The sequence below is a fragment of the Bos javanicus genome, chromosome 5 (assembly GCF_032452875.1).
Source record: "Bos javanicus breed banteng chromosome 5, ARS-OSU_banteng_1.0, whole genome shotgun sequence".
NCBI classification, from domain to species: Eukaryota; Metazoa; Chordata; class Mammalia; order Artiodactyla; family Bovidae; genus Bos; species Bos javanicus.
This window is the reverse complement of record NC_083872.1, coordinates 42,064,696-42,081,633: the sequence shown is the minus strand read 5'-3', so window position 1 is coordinate 42,081,633 and position 16,938 is coordinate 42,064,696. Positions and strand designations below refer to the sequence as shown.

The 16,938-nt window shown below is 36.9% G+C and overlaps 2 pseudogenes; both read right to left on the bottom strand.

Annotated features, from left to right (window-relative positions):
- LOC133248681 (GTP-binding nuclear protein Ran-like) overlaps positions 1-10,743 on the bottom strand; it is a 95,332-nt pseudogene extending 84,589 nt beyond the window's left edge.
- Positions 10,744-11,930: 1,187 nt separating this feature from the next.
- LOC133248680 (ATP synthase subunit alpha, mitochondrial-like) lies at positions 11,931-13,750 on the bottom strand (annotated as a pseudogene).
- Positions 13,751-16,938: the final 3,188 nt, after the last annotated feature.

The following is a 16,938-nucleotide window of genomic DNA, read 5'->3' as shown; positions in this document are numbered from 1 at the left end:
TTTGAGGCAAATATATCAGCTATCTTCATTTTACAGGTGAGGAAAGCAAAGGTCAAGGTTGTGAATGTAATAAACGCAAAATTGGGATTGGAATGCAGCTCATTTGACTCTGGAAACCAGGTCTTGACCATGTCACAATACTATCTACTTCATAAAAAGAGAAATTAAGCCTCAAAAAATGATAAATGTTAAAATTTGCCATGCTTTTCCCAAATTACTTTCTTTAGGTGGTGGTAAGCAGAGCATTCAGAAAACTAAGATCATGGCATCTGGTCCCATCACTTCATGGGAAATAGATGGGGAAACAGTGGAAACAGTGGCTGACTTTATTTTTGGGGCTCCAAAATCCCTGCAAATGGTGATTGCAGCCATGAAATTAAAAGACGCTTACTCCTTGGAAGGAAAATTATGACCAACCTAGATAGCATATTCAAAAGAAGGACATTACTTTGCCAGCAAAGGTCCATCTAGTCAAGGCTATGGTTTTTCCAGTGGTCATGTATGGATGTGAGAGTTGGACTGTGAAGAAAGCTGAGTGCTGAAGAATTGATGCTTTTAAACTGTGGTGTTGGAGAAGACTCTTGAGAATCCCTTGGACTGCAAGGAGATCCAACCAGTCCATTCTAAAGGAGATCAGTCCTGGGATTTCTTTGGAAGGAATGATGCTAAAGCTGAAAACTCCAGTACTTTGGGCACCTCATGCGAAGAGTTGACTCATTGGAAAAGACTCTGATGCTGGGAGGGACTGGGGGCAGGAGGAAAAGGGGACGACAGAGGATGAGATGGCTGGATGGCATCACCGACTCGATGGACGTGAGTTTGAGTGATCTCTGGGATTTGGTGATGGACAGGGAGGCCTGGCGTGCTGCAATTCATGGGGTCACAAAGAGTCGGACATGACTGAGCGACTGAACTGAACTGAACTGAACTGAGGCAGAACAGAGTTAGTTGGCCTCTTGTGCACCTTTTCAAATTCATTGCCTTCCACAGAGCATTTGCAAAGAGCCAATATTTTTGTCGATGTTGAGTAGTATGAATTCTTTGGATATTTTGATAAATCAGTAGCAAATATTTTCTTCCAGTCATTAGGCAGCTTTTTCATTCTGTTTGTGGTTTCTTTAACTGTGCAAAAGCTATTTTGTTTGATGTAGTTCCATTGTTTATTTTTGCCTTTGTTTACCTATCCTGAGAGTTCAGTTTAGTCAGTCAGTTGCATCACCTTTACAATCCCATGGACAGCAGCATGCCAGGCCTCCCTGTCCATCACCAACTCCCAGAGCTTGTTCAAACTCATGTCCATTGAGTCAGGAATGCCATCCAACCATGTCATCTTCCATCATCCCTTTCTCCTCCAGCCTTCAATCTTTCCCAGCATCAGGGTCTTTTCCAATTAATCAGTTCTTTGCATCAGGTAACCAAAGTATTGGAGTTTCTGCTTCAGCATCAGTCCTTCCAATGAATATTCAGGACTGATCTCCTTTAGGATTAACTGGTTTGATCTCCTTGCAGTCCAAGGGACTCTCAAGAGTCTTCTCCAACACCACAGTTCAAAAACATCAATTCTTCAGTGCTTGGCTTTCTTTATAGTCCAACTCTCACATCCATATATGACTACTGGAAAAACCAAAGCTTTGACTAGACGGACCTTTGTTGGCAAAGTAATGTTTCTGCTTTTTAATATGCTGCCTAGTTTGGTCATAGCTTTTCTTCCAAGGAGCAAGTGTCTTTTGATTTCATGGCTGCAGTCACCATCCTCAGTGTTTTTGGAGCTGGAGAAAATAAAGTCTCTCTCACTGTCTGCATTGTTTCCCCATTTATTTGCCTTGAAGTATTGGGACTGGATGCCATGATCTCCATTTTCTGAATGTTGAGTTTTAAGCCAACTTTTTCACTCATCTCTTTCACTTTCATCAATTGGCTCTTCAGTTCCTCTTCACTTTCTGCCATAAGGGTAGTGTCATCTCTTAGGTTATTGATATTTCTCCCAGCAATCTTGATTCCAGCTTGTGCTTCACCCAGCCTGGCATTTCGCATGATGCACTCTGCATAAAAGTTAAATAAGCAGGGTGACAATATACAGCCTTGACATACCCTTTTCCCAATTTGGATCCAGTCTGTTGTTCCATGTCTGGTGCTAACTGTTGCTTCTTGACCTGCATACAGATTTCACAGGAGGCAGGTAAGGTCATCAAGAGATGGTATTCCCATCTCTTGAAGAATTTCCCACATTTTGTTGTGGTCCACACAGTCAAAGGCTTTGGCATAATCAATAAAGCAGAAGTAGATGTTTTTCTGGAATTCTCTTGCTTTTTCTATGATCCAGCTGATGTTGGAAATTTAGTCTCTGGTTCCTCTGCTTTTTCCAAATCCAGCTTGAACATCTGGAAGTTCTCAGTTCACATACTGTTGAAGCCTTTCTTGAAGAACTTTGGTTATTACTTTGTTAGTATGTAAGATGGTGCAATTTTGTGGTAGTTTGAACATTGTTTGACATTGCCTTTCTTTGGCATTGGAGTGAAAACTGACCTTTTCCAGTCCTGTGGCCACTGCTGAGTTTTCCAAATTTGCTGGCATATTGACTGCAGCATTTTCACAGCATCACCTTTTAGGATTTGAAATAGATCAGCTTGAATTCCATCCTCTCTACCAGCTTTGTTCTTAGTGATGCTTCTTAAAGCCCACTTGACTTCAGACTCCAGGATGTCTGCCTCTAGGTGAGTGATCACACAATTGTGGTTATTTGGGTCATTAAGATCTTTTTTATATAGTTCTTCTGTTTTCTTGTCACCTTTTCTTAATATCTTCTGTTTCTTAACATCTTCTGTTATGTCCATACCATTTCCGTCCTTTATTGTGCCCATCTTTGCATGAAATGTTCCCTTGGTATCTCTTATTTTCTTGAAGAGATCTCTAGTCTTTTCCATTCTATTGTTTTCCTCTATTTCTTTTCATTGATCACTGAAGAAGGCTTTCTTGTCTCTCCTTGCTAGTCTTTGGCAATCTGCATTCAAATGGGTATATCTTTCCTTTTCTTCTTTTCCTGTCACTTCTCTTCTTTTCTCAACTATTTTTAAGGCCTTGTCAGACAACCATTTTGCCTTTTTGCATCCCCTTTTCTTGGGAATGGTCTTGATCACTGCTCCCTGTACAATGTCACAAATCCTTGTCCATAGTTCTTCAGGCACTCTATCAGATCTAATCCCTTAAATCTGTTTGTCATTACCACCATATAATGTAAGGGATTTGATTTAGGTCATTTTAGCATTTGATTTAGATCTTCCTGAGAAGACATATCCAAAAAATATTGGTAAGACCAATGTCAAAGGCTGTACTGTTTATATTTTCTTCTAGGAGTTTTAGAGCATCAGATCTTACAGTTACTCTCTTGAAAGCTCCTTGGACTGCAGGGAGATCAAACCAGTCAGGTCTAAAGGAAATCAACCCTGAATATTCATTGGAAGGACTGATGCTGAAGCTGAGGCTCCACTACTTTGGCCACCTGATGTGAAGAGCCGACTCATTGGAAAAGACTCTCATGGTGGGAAAGATTGAAGGCAGCATAAAACGAGATGGTTAGATAGCATCATTGCCGCACTGGACATGAATCTGAGCAAACTTTGGGAGATAGTGAAGGACAGGGAGGCCTGATGTACAGCAGTCTGTGGTGTCACAAAGAGTTGGACGCCACTTAGCGACTGAACAACAACTACTGTTAAGTCTTTAATCCATTTTCGAGGTTGTTTTTGTTGTTGTCATAAACAGTGTGAGAAAGTAGTCTGGTTTCATTCTTTTGCATTCTTTCCAGTTTTTCCAAAACCATTTATTGAAGATGCTGTCTTTTGTCCATTGTATATAACCTTGCCACTTCAGCCAATATGGAAAGATTAACTTTCCATATAAACTTGGCTATATTTCTATATTCTATTTCTGTTCCATTGATCTATGTATCTTTTACTTAATGCAAGTTTTATGCTGCTATGGTTACTGTAGCTTTGTAATGTAGTTTGAAACCATAGAGCATGGTATCTATAGTTTTGTTCTTTCTCAAGATTGCTTTGCTCTGGGATCCTTTGTGGTTCCATACAAATGTTAGGATTATTTGTTCTAGTTCTGTGAAAATGTCATTGGTATTTTGATAGGAGTTTCACTGGATCTGTAGATTACTTTGAGTAGTATGGCTATTTTAATGGTATTAATTTCTCTTAATTCATGACCATGGTATGTCTTGCCATTTGTTTATGTCATCTCCAATTTCTTTCAGCAAAGTTTTATGCTTTCCAGAGTGAAAGTCTAACATGTTTGGTTAGATTTATCCCTAGGTATTTATTCTTTTTGATGCAGTTGTAAATGAGATTGTTTTCTTAATTTTTTAGTTTGTTAGTAGTGAAACAGATTTCTGTATATTAATTTTGAATCTTGAAATTTCCCTGATTTCACTTATAGGCTCTAACAGATTTTTGGTATTATCTTTAGAATTTTCATATATATTATCATGTCATCTGCAAACAATGAGCCTTTACCTTTTTTTCTTTCTAATTTAGATATCTTTTATTTCTTTTTCTTTTTTGACTGTTGTGACTTAGACTTCCAATACTATGCTGCATAAAAATGACGAGAGTGGACATCTTTGTTCCTAGTCTTAAAGTAAATGCTTTCAATTTTTCACCATTAAGTACAATTTGGGCTGTGACTTTTTCAGAGCCTTCTATATCCACTATGTTGAGAGGTTATCTCATAAATGAATGTTGAATTTTATCAAAAGCTTTTTCTGTAACTATTGAGATGTATATTTTATTCATCAAGTTGTTAATGTGGGGAGTCACATTGTTTGATTTGCAGATATTAAACCACCCTTGTATCCTTGGGATAAATCCCATGTCATATGATTCTTTGAAACTACTGTTTATTTGGTTTGCTACTTTGCCAACAAAGATCCATCTAGTCAAGGCTATGGTTTATCCTGTGGTCACGTATGGATGTGAGAGTTGGACCATGAAGAAGGCTGAGCGCTGAAGAATTGATGCTTTTGAACTGTGGTGTTGGAGAAGACTCTTGAAAGTCCCTTGGACTGCAAGGAGATCCAACCAGTCCATTCTGAAGGAGATCAGCCCTGGGATTTCTTTGGAGGGAATGATGCTGAAGCTGAAACTCTAGTACTTTGGCCACCTCATGCGAAGAGTTGACTCATTGGAAAAGACTCTGATGCTGGGAGGGATTGGGGGCAGGAGGAGAAGGGGACGACAGAGGATGAGATGGCTGGATGGCATCACTGACTTGATGGACTTGAGTCTGAGTGAACTCCGGGAGTTTGTGATGGACAGGGAGGCCTGGCGTGCTGTGATTCATGGGGTCGCAAAGAGTCAGACACAACTGAGCAACTGAACTGAACTGAACTGAATATTTTGCTGAGGATTTTTAAATCTATGCTCATCAGTGATATTGGCTTGTAATTTTCTTTTTCAAATAGTCTTTGTCTAGTTTTGGTATTAGGGTAATTCTACCTTCAATTTTGAAAAACCGTTTGAGAAGAACAAATGTTTTCTCTTCTTTAAAAGTTTAGTAAAATTCACTTGTGGGTTTGTCTCATCATGGATTTTTGTGTGGTGGGATATTTTTTTTTACTGACTCAAATACATTATCAGTAATTGGTCTGTTCATATTTTCTATTTCTCCCTCATTCAGTCTTGTGAGATTACATTTCTAGAAATTTATCCATTTCTTCCAAGTTTTCCATTTTATTGGTGTATAACTCTTCATAGTAATCTCTTATGATCCTTTGTATTTCAGTGGTGTCAGTTTCATTTCTGATTTTATTAATTTGTACCTTCCTTTTTTCTTCATGAATATGGTTAAAAGTTGACCAATTTTGTTATCTTTCCAAAGAATGACATCTTAGTTTCATTGATGTTTTCTACTTTAATTTTAGTCTTTATTTTATTTATACTTGCTTTGATATTCATTGTTTGTTTCCTTCTACTAACTTCGGGTTTGTTTGTTTTTTATAGTTCATTTAGCTATAAGGTTTAGATTGTTTCTTTAAGATTGTGTTGTTTCTTGATGTAAGCTTATTGCTATGACCTTCTGTCATAGAAACACTTTTGCTGCATTCCATAGGTTTTGGAACATTTTGTTTCCATTTTCATAGCTTCAGGTATTTTAAAATTTTCTCTTTAGTTTCTTCAGTGACCATTTTGTTTGTGTATAAGAATGTTGAGTAGCCTCCAAGTGTTTGTGTTTTTTATAGATTTTTTTTTATGTAGGTAATTTCTAATTTCATACTTTGTGGTTGGAAAAGATTTTTGATATGATTTCAATCTTCCTAAATGTATTGATGCTTCTTTTGTGATCTAGTGTGAGATCTATGCTAAAAAATAGCCCATGTGCACTTGAAAGTATATTCTGCTGGTTTTGGTGAAATATTTTGTATATAATCTATTAATTTCATATGGGCTAATGTGCTATTTAAGGTTAGTGTTTCCTTAACTGATTTTCTGTCTGAGTGACCTGTCCTTTGATGTATCTGGGGTGTTAAAGTTCCCTACTATTATTGTATTACTGTAAATTTCTCCCTTTATATTTGTTGATATTTGTTTTATGTATTTAGATGTGCCTATGATGGGAATATCTGTATTTATAATTGTTACATCTTCCTGCTAAAACTTGATCTCTTTGTTATTATGTGATGCTTTTCTTTGTCTCTTGATACAGGGTTATAAAGCTTGTTTTATCTAAGTATTGCTGTCTTAGCTTTTTCATTTCCATTTGCATGGAACATATTTTTGTGTCTCCTCACTTTCAGTCTATGTGTGTCTTTAGGTCAGCTATTTGTATGTGTGTATATATATATATATTATTCTTTTTTTAAAAAAAGCCATTCAGCTACCCTACGTATTCTGATTGGAACATTTAATATATTTACCTCTTAAATTAATTAGTGATGGGTATGTACTATGGCCATGTTTTTGGTTTTGTAGTTCTCTTTTGTTCCTTTAATCTTCTTTACTTTTGCTTTCTACCCTTGTAATTTGATGATTATTCTTTATTTTTATATTTGTTATATATTTTAAGTTGATGATCTCTTTATTTTGAACACATTCAAATCACTCTACATTTTTATATCTTTCTGTTTTGTGTATTCCTTAACTATTTATTATAAACATTGATGATTATATTACCTTCCCACTGGTTTTATAATTAATTGATCCGTTACCTTAACTATGTTTTTACTTACCAAGGTGATTTTTTCCTTTCATACTTTTTATGTTGGTAATTGTGATCTTTTCTTGTCTGCTTAGAGAAATTCCCCTAACATTTCTTTTACAACTGGTATGCTGCTGCTGCTAAGTCGCTTCAGTCATGTCCAACTCTGTGCAACCCCGTAGATGGCAGTCCACCAGGCTCCCCAGTCCCTGGGATTCTCCAGGCAAGAACACTGCAGTGGGTTGCCATTTCCTTCTCCAATGCATGAAAATGAAAAGTGAAAGTGAAGTATACAGGTGATAAATTCTTTTACATTTTGGTTGTCTGTGAAACTTTTTCTCCTCTTCCAATATGAATGTTAAATATGCCTAATAGAGTATTCTTGATCATAGAATTTTTCCGCTTCATTGCTTTCGCTATATTACACTATATCCTTCTGGTCTGCAGTTTCATCTGAAAAGCCAACTGATGTTCTTATGACAGCTCCTTTGTGCTTCTTTTAAGATTCTTTTCTTCTCTCCCTTTAAGACTTTCTTTCTCTTTTTAATTTTTGCCATTTTTATTATAATGTGTCTTGGTGTGGACCTCTTTGGGTTCACCTTGTTTGGAACTCTCTGCTTCCTAGATCTGACTTGAACCCCTTGCTTCTTGGGGAGAGCTTCTGCAGTTTTTATTATTCTTCTGTTTGTTCATTGCCTACCCAGGGGTATGGGTCTTAATTATACTGTGCCTCTATCCCACCTACTTAATCTAATTGTGTTTCCTTCTCCATATCTTTATTTATAGAAAATCTTTGACTGGAATAAAGATTACTCTCATAGCTAGTTGCTCCATTAAGTAATGTAACTTTGTTTTTTGTTTTTGTTTTGGGTGTTTTGTGGGAAGGGGCAAGTATTTGGAAATTTGGTGTGTCTGTGGGAGGAACTGAATTGTGTCTTCCTACTCTATTGTATTGACCACTTCCTCTCTCCATGTATGGTTTCAACTAGCACTTACTTACTAAATATTAGAGAATAATCTGAATTTAAATGTGCAATGTTCCATAATATCAAAACGCTGACAATCTATAGGCTGAATTTATGGAAAAACAAGCAGTTATTGGTTAGATACTTTTTTATCTGGAGAAACAATGATAACTAGGTTAAGCACAGTCCCTTTCCTCATGGAATTTAAATTCTATTGAAAGATTTAGGCAGTGATAGTGTATATAAATAAAGCAAATAATTACAGACTGTGATGATTTCCAAAAGGGAAATGAGTATTTTATTGTTAAAGAAATAAAAAGGCAGGTATTTTAGATGTAGTCAAGGCATGGTACTGTGTCCTGTAAGACATGGACTCAAATATGAAAAAGATAGTTACAATCACCAGAAGTTTACTATCTAATGAAAGTCATACATTAAATATATAATTAACTACATGGGACAAAATTAAGTAAAACCACAGAAGAGATAAAATTATGTAATGTAGAAATAAAAAAATCCCTAAATAACTCTAATTATAGTTAATCAGGAAAATATTTATGGACAATATAACGTTAAGTTGGGTTTTGAAGGATGACTATGTTTCTGCTGATAGAATGAGTAAAAAATAAAATAAAATAAAATAAACAGTATGACAAAAAAACAGAGAAAGTGAAATCACACTCCAAATTCGGGAAATGGTGCCTAGTCTAACAGGATAGAAGCAAAGGAGTGAAGGCATGTGAAAATGAGATGACCTGGTAAATGGAACTTAAACCACATTAGAATAAAAAGCAATTTCTAGTTATCCAATTGAGGACAGAAGAAAACCTCTATCTAATTTTGAGGGGAAGAAAGATTAGTATACTTGTTGATCCTATATTCTATGTGGATACATTATTATCCCAAAGAAGAGTAAGAGACATAGTTTTCAAATGTTTCATTTTTTGAAGTGCTCTTGCTTATCGCTGACAAAGGTCCGTCTACTCAAAGCTATAGTCTCTCCAGTAGTCATGTATGGATGTGAGAGTTGGACCATAAGAAAGCTGAGCACCACAGAATTGAAGCTTTTGAACTGTGGTGTTGGAGAAGACTCTTGAGAGTCCCTTGGACTGCAAGGAAACCAAACCATTCAATTCTAAAGGAAATCAGTCTTTTAATGTTCATTGGAAGGACTGATGCTGAAGCTGAAGCTCCAATACTTTGGCCACCATGATGAGCAGGTCTGACTCGTTGGAAAAGACCCTGATGCTGGGAAAGATTGAAGGCAGGAGGAGAAGGGAATGACAGAAGATGAGATGGTTGGATGGTACCACCGACTAGGTGGACAAGAATTTGACCAAGCTCCCAGAGTTGGTGATAGACAGGGAAACCTGGTGTGCTGCAGTCCGTGGGGTTGCAAAGAGTCAGACAGGACTGAGAGACCGAACTTGCTTATGGGATGATCTTACAGAGAATAAAGAGAACTGAAAATCTTAATTAGGTGGATTAATAAGTAATGTGGGAGTATCTGAGAAAGAGACACATAGTAGTAGAAAGAATGTGATAATCTGAATAAGACATTCAAATTTAGTTTAGAAGCTCAACTAGTTCCATATGGTGACAAGTTCATCTGTAGAAATGGAAGTGGATGGCTTATGTGGGTAGAAGTGAATATCATTAAAGATGAAGATGCTAAGTAACAAAATGGCCATGTTTGGGAATGATTTATTCACATGTGTATTGAAAAGATTCAGAATGATGGTAGGACTTGGGACAAAGAGGAAACTAGGTAAGATCATCAAGACTTAAAAAGGAACCTGCGAAAAGATATTTGCCATCTTCAATACTCAGGAAGAAGAAAATTAGAAAATAGGGTACTAGTTTTTTTGTTTTTATCAGTTTGGTAAACATTAAAAGATGTTTTGCAGAGGGGCCTAAACAGGCAAACAGATATTATGTTTTCCTGAAGTGAATGCTACTATCCTTTTGATTAGATATTTGAAAATATCTATTAATTCACCCATCCCATTTTTAAGAAGCTATTCTGTAGGACCTGATTAAAAATATTCTTTTTAAGTTATAATTAACATAAAATATTATATTATTTTTGGGTATGCCACATAATAATTCAATTTACTTCAGTTCAGTCACTCAGTCATGTCCAGCTCTTTGCAACCCCATGGACTGCACTGTCCATCACCAACTCCCAGAGCTTGTTTAAACTCATGTCCATTGAGTTGGTGATGTCATCCAAGCATCTTATCCTCTGTCATCCCCTTCTCCTTCTGCCTTGAATCTTTCTCAGTATCAGGGTCTTTTTCAATGAGTCAGTTCTTTGCATCAGGTTAGCCAAAGTATTGGAGCTTCAGCTTCAGCATCAGTCCTTCCAATGAATATTCAGGACTGATTTCCTTTAAGATTTCCTTTAGGATCAATTTATTTACACATTATAAAATGATAACCACGATAAAGTTCAGTTACAGTTTATAATCATACAAAGTTGTTACAGTAGACTATATTCCTATGTGTACCTCTTCATGATTTTTACTTTTTAGCTGGAAATTTGTATGCCTTAATCCTCTTTACCTATTTCACCCATCCCTCTCTCCTCTGACAACCAACAGTTTATTCTCTGTATATATCAGTCTTTTTTTTCCATTTTGTTCTGTTTATTCACTTGTTTTGTTTTTTTAAACACCATATATAAGTGAAACCATACACTGTTTACTTTTCTAGTATACTACTTAGTATCCAGATCTATCTCTCTTGCCTCAAAGGCAATATTTTATTCTTTTTTATACTAGAATAATTGTCCATTGTGGTGTGTGTGTATATATATATATATACACACACACACACACATATATATATAGCTATCACATCTTACTTATCAATTTATCCATTGATGGATACTTAAGTTACTTCAGTATTTGACTATCATAAATAATTCTGCAGTGAATATAAGGATATATATATATTAAATATATATTATATTTAATGTATATATATATTCAAATTAGTGGAGTTTTTGTTTTCTTCAGGTAAATTCCCCAAAGTGGAATTGCTGGATCATATATAATCTATCTTAAGTTTTTTGAGGAATCTTCATACTGTTTCCATAAGGTTTGCATCAATTTATAATTGCACTAGCAATACAAGGGTTTCCTTTTCTCTGAATCCTCTTCAGCAGTTGTTTTATGCCTTTTTGATGAAAGTCATTCTGACAATTGTGGGATGGTATCTCACTGAGGTTTTGATGTGTGTTTCCCTGGTGACTAGTGATGCTGAGCACTTTTTCATGTGCTTGTTGACCATTTATATGTCTTCTTTGGTGACTATTCAGATCCTCTGCCCATTTTTAATTGTTTTCTTTATGTTGCTGCTGCTAAGTTGCTTCAGTCATGTCCGACCCTGTACAACCCCACAGACAGCAGCCCACCAGGCTCCTCCATCCCTGGGATTCTCCAGGCAAGAATACTGGAGTGGGTTGCCATGTCCTTCTTTCTTTATGTTAAGTTTATGTATTTCTTTGTATTTTTGGATATCAATCTCCTATCAGAGATATCATTCACAAATAACTTCTTCCATTCTGTGGGTCGCCTTTTAATTTTGCTGGTGGCTTCCTCTGCTGTGAAAAGCCTTTAGTCTGATGTAGTCCTATTAGTTTATTTTTGCTTTTTGTTGTCCTTGCCTGAGGAGACAAATTTTTTAAATGTTGCTAAGATTGATGTCAAAGAGGTTATGCCTGTATTTTCTTCTAGGAGATTTATGTTTTCATTTAAATATTTAATTCATTTTTAGTTTATGTTTGTATATGATATGATAAAGTGGTCCATTTTTATTCTTTGCATGTAGCTGTCCAGTTATCTCAATAACATGTATTAAACAGGCTGAACTAGAAGAAACAATGACAAAACCAAACTGGCATTTGATGTGAATCCACAGGAGTTTAAGCTTCAAACCAGCCAAGAAGTTTGTTACAATCTCTTTCAGCTTTGCATCTGTCTCTTCTGAGAACTTTCCATTGGTCCTGGTTTTGCCCAACAGGGCTTGATGTTGGCTGATAACATGAGGCAAGAAAGCATTCTCAAATTTTGTGATCTTGCTGGGCTCCAGCTTGTCAAGATACTCCCTGACACCCACACAGATAACAGCCACTTGCTCTTCAATAGCCATAGGAGAATATTGTCCTTGCTTCAGCAGCTCAGTCAAATGCACACCATGACTCAAGAGTTGTTGAGTGGCAGCATCAAGGTCAGAATCGAACTAGGCAAAAGCAGCAACCTCACGATTCTGAGCCAACTCCAGTTTCATGGCACCTGCCACCTGTTTCATGACCCTGGTTTGGGCAGCAGATCTGACATGGGACACAGACAAACCAACATTAATGGCAGGGAGGATACCTTTGTAGAACAACTCTGTTTCCAAGAAGATCTGTCTGTCAGTGATGGAAATGACATTTGTTGGAATGTAAGCAGACACATCACCAGCTTGTGCTTCTGTGAGTGGTAGAGCAGTTAATGAGCCACCATCAAAAGCATCGTTCATTTTAGCTGCTCTCTCCAGTATATGGGAGTGCAGGTAGAACACATCACGAGGACAGGCCTCACGACTGGGCGGTGGGCAGAGCACCATAGATATCTGATGATAAGCAACTGCCTGTTTGGATAAGTCATCATAAACAATCAAAGCATGTTTGCCATTATCCCTAAAATATTCTCCCGTTGAACATCCAGAGTAAGGAGCCAGGTACTAAAGTGGGGCAGCATCTGAAGCAGTATCTGAAACCACAATAGTATACTTCATGGCATCTGCATCTGTAAGTCTCTTCACCAACTGGGCAACAGTGGATCTCTTTTGACCAATAGCAACATGGATACAGTACAGCTTCTTCTTTTCATCAGTTCCATCACTGAATCATTTCTGGTTAATGATGTTTCTGGCAATTGGTGTTTTGCCAGTCTATCGGTCACCAATAACCAGATCACACTGACCATGACCAATCAGCACCAAGCTGTCCACAGCCTTAATGCCAGTTTGTGTTAGTTCCCGCACAGAGATTCAAGGAATGACCCCAGGGGCTTTCAAGCCAACTCGTCTTCGGGCCTTGGAACCAATTGGACGCTTTCCATCAGTGGCATTACCAAGGGCATAGACTACATGACCCAGCAGCTCCTCACTGACTGGAACATCTACAATAGCTTCAGTTCTCTTCACAATATCTCCTTTCTTAATTAGTTTATCACTTCCAAACACAACAACACCAACGTTGTCAGACTCCAAGTTCAGAGACATACCCTTTAAACCTAAAGAAAATTCTACCATTTCTTCTGCTTGAACATTTCTTAGCCCAAATACCCGGGCAATATAATCACCAATACTTAAAACATGCCCAGTCTCTTCAAGGTTAACAGAGGTATCAGCTCCAAGAATACGCTCTTCAAGAACAGAGGACACCTCAGCAGTGCCAGTCTTCTGAAGACAAGAGTTAGAGGCATGGAGGTTCCTTGCAGCAATGAAGGATGATCCCAAAGCATTTTTGGAGACCAGCCTGGCTCACAAAGGGAAGGCGTGGGTACGGCCATGGCCATGAGCACAGACAGCATCTTTGCAGCTCCTCCTCAGGTGCTTCCTCTGCAGCCACAGCCTTGAGATCCACTGACCACCCTACTGTTTTGATGACTGTGGCTTTGTAGTATAATTTGAAGTCAGGAAATGTGATATCTCTTTCTTATTGTTCTTTCTCAAGATGCTTTGTATATTCGGTGATTCTATTACAAACTTTGGGATTGTTTGTTCTAGTTCTATGAAGAATGTCATGAGTATTTTGATAGACGTTGGAATGAATCTGTAGTTTGTTTTGGGTAGTATGGCCGCTTTAACAGTATTAATTCTTACAACTCAAGAACATGGGATATCTATTTATTTGTGTCATATAATTGACTCATTCAAAATGGGAAAGGGGTATGACAAGGCTGTTTATTTAATTTCTATGTTGAGTACATCATGTGAAATGCCAGACTGGATGAATTATAAGTTGGAATCAAGATTGCTGGGAGAAATATCAATAACCTCAGATATGCAGATGATACCACTATAATGGCAGAAAGTAAAGAGGAACTCAAGAGCCTCTTGATGAGGGTGAAAGATGAGAGTGAAAAAGCTAGCTTAAAACTCACTGTTACAAAAACTAAGATCATGGTATCCGGTCCCATCACTTCATGGCAAATAGAGGGGGAAAAGTGGAAGCAGTGACAGATTTTCTGTTCTTGGTCTCTAAAATCACTGTGAACAGTGACTGCAACCATGAAATTAAGACATTTGGCCCTTGGAAGGAGAGTGATGACAAGCCTGGAAAGTATATTAGAGCAGAGACATCACTTTTCCAACAAAGGTGCACATAGTCAAAGGTATAGTATTTTTAGTAGCCATGTATGGATATGAGAGTTGGACCATAAAGAAGGCTGAGTGCCAAAGAATTGATGCTTTTGAATTGTGGTGCTGGAGGACTCTTGAGCACCCACTGGACTGTAAGGAGATCAAACCAGTCAATCTTAAAGGAAATCAGCCCTGGAATATTCATTGGAAGGATTGATGCTGCAGATGAAGCTCCAATACTTTGGCCACCTGATGAAAAGATCTGACTCATGGGAAAAGACCCTGAATCTGGGAAATATTGAAGGCAAAAGGAGAAGAGGGTGGCAGAGGATGAGAAGGTTAGATAGCATCACCACCTCAGAGGACATGAATTTGAGTGAACTCTGGGAGACAGTGAAGGACCCAGAAGTCTGGCATGTTGCATCCCATTAGATCACAGAGTTAGACATGATTTAGTGACTGAACAATAACAGCAACAAAGCATCCATAGTATGGAATAATATGCTCCTACTAAGAAGAAGTTAGACGTAAGTGATTTATGGAAAGATATCTACAATAAGTAAGTTGTTTTTTGTTTTTGTTTGTTTGTTTTTTTTTTTGAGTTACAGAATTCTATGTGGAGTAAGCAATAAAAAGGAAATAAATTCTGTATATATTTGTATGAAAAGAAAGAAAGTTTTGGAGATTACCCTCCAATTTGATCACGTGGGTTGTATTTTGGGACAGGATTGAAGGGAGAAGATAGAGATTATGAGTGTATTCCTTATACATTTTGACTTTTTTGACTTGTCAATACTACTTTTACTTTTAAAAATAAAAGTATCATAATAAATAGAACAATTTCTTCAAAAGGAATTAAAATCTTATAAAAGGATAACAGAAGTATACAAATAGTGTCAAGAAGCAGAACAATTGATGGACCTTGAAAGATCAATAAATAATCCATTGAGGACACAGTCTAAGGAAAGAACTCCATAAATTTTTTATCATACCTAACGGTATTTTAAAGAAAAAATATCATCCTATTCAAAATCATAAGTTTGATAATCAGTTAGACTAGCAAAGATCTACTAGCAAGATCTACCTTACAGGATTTTTTTTTTTTTAATGTCTATTAGAAGCACCTTTAAAAACTAAAAAAAAAAAGAAAAAGAAAAAAAAATTAGTTTAGAAAGCAATAAGCTCTAGATTTTTGCAAGCAGTTTCCAGAATTTAAAAAGCACTCCCTAGCACCTGTCTTATTTCATTGCCTAAGACATGTCTTTGAAACTCTTCACAGTGTCTAGATACTGCCTGGAACCTGTGCACTGTTTTCCTAAATAGCCCATCCCTAGCCTTTGGCTATAGATACAGTATTACAGGTCATGAAAATAGCTAAAGAAAAATAAGAAACAGCAGGCATATGTGATAGATGAAACTCTTATCTCTCTTAATCAAAGATAGTGAAGAATTCCTGCATGTGAATACTGCATTTTATAGAACTGGTTGTGGTTTTTTTTTTTTTTTTTTCCTCCACCTATTTAAGCTTCATGTTTGGAGCAAAGAACATAGATGTCATCAATGAACTCCACCCCTTACTTCCAGTTCTACAAGAATTATAAGTAGGTAGATAGGTGTGTGTTAGGGTGGTGGCCCTGTCACATTCATTTATCATACTCCTGCTTATCCAGTTGTTGAATCAACAGGAAATTGCCACCTTATAAGAAATAAAGGAAAACTTCCATCTACTTAATCATCAATGTTTATTCTAACAGTATGATTTGATTATGTTATTTTACCTGCTAAGATTCAACTTTTTTGTCTGTATCCTCTTTGTGGAGCTTTTGTGAATATTAAGTGAGAAAATACACGATAAGTTCCTGGTGCAATGTCTGCTTGGAAAAGACTGAATCCTTAGATCCTCTCATCTACCTATTCTACCTACGTGACTTCTTATCTAATTTCTCCCTCACTCATTAGTTCACTTACTTTCTGTTCTTCTTGGTCCTTTTCCTTCTCTAAAGGCATATTCTTTCTTTGGAACAATTGTGATTCTTTTTCTTTCTTAATAGTGCACTCCTTTTAAATTCTAGCCACTAGAGGGATATATGTGCTTAGTTTCAAAGTCGTGTCCAACTCTTTGCAACCCCATGGACTGCAGCCCACCAGGCTCTTCTCTCCATGGGGATTCTTCAGGCAAGAATACTGGAGTGGGTTGCCATCCCCTCCTCCAGAGGGATATATAGTAAGATACAATTCCACTCACCCTGATCTCATTAGAATCAGAGGCTAAAAATCAAAAAAGAATCAAATAAGTATAGAATGTTAAAGAGGTATTAGAAAATATCTAATACAACAAATAATATTAAAGATGATGAATTACCTGTTATCCAGGTAATCTTTACATTTTTCAAATTATTACCTCTACAATATATGA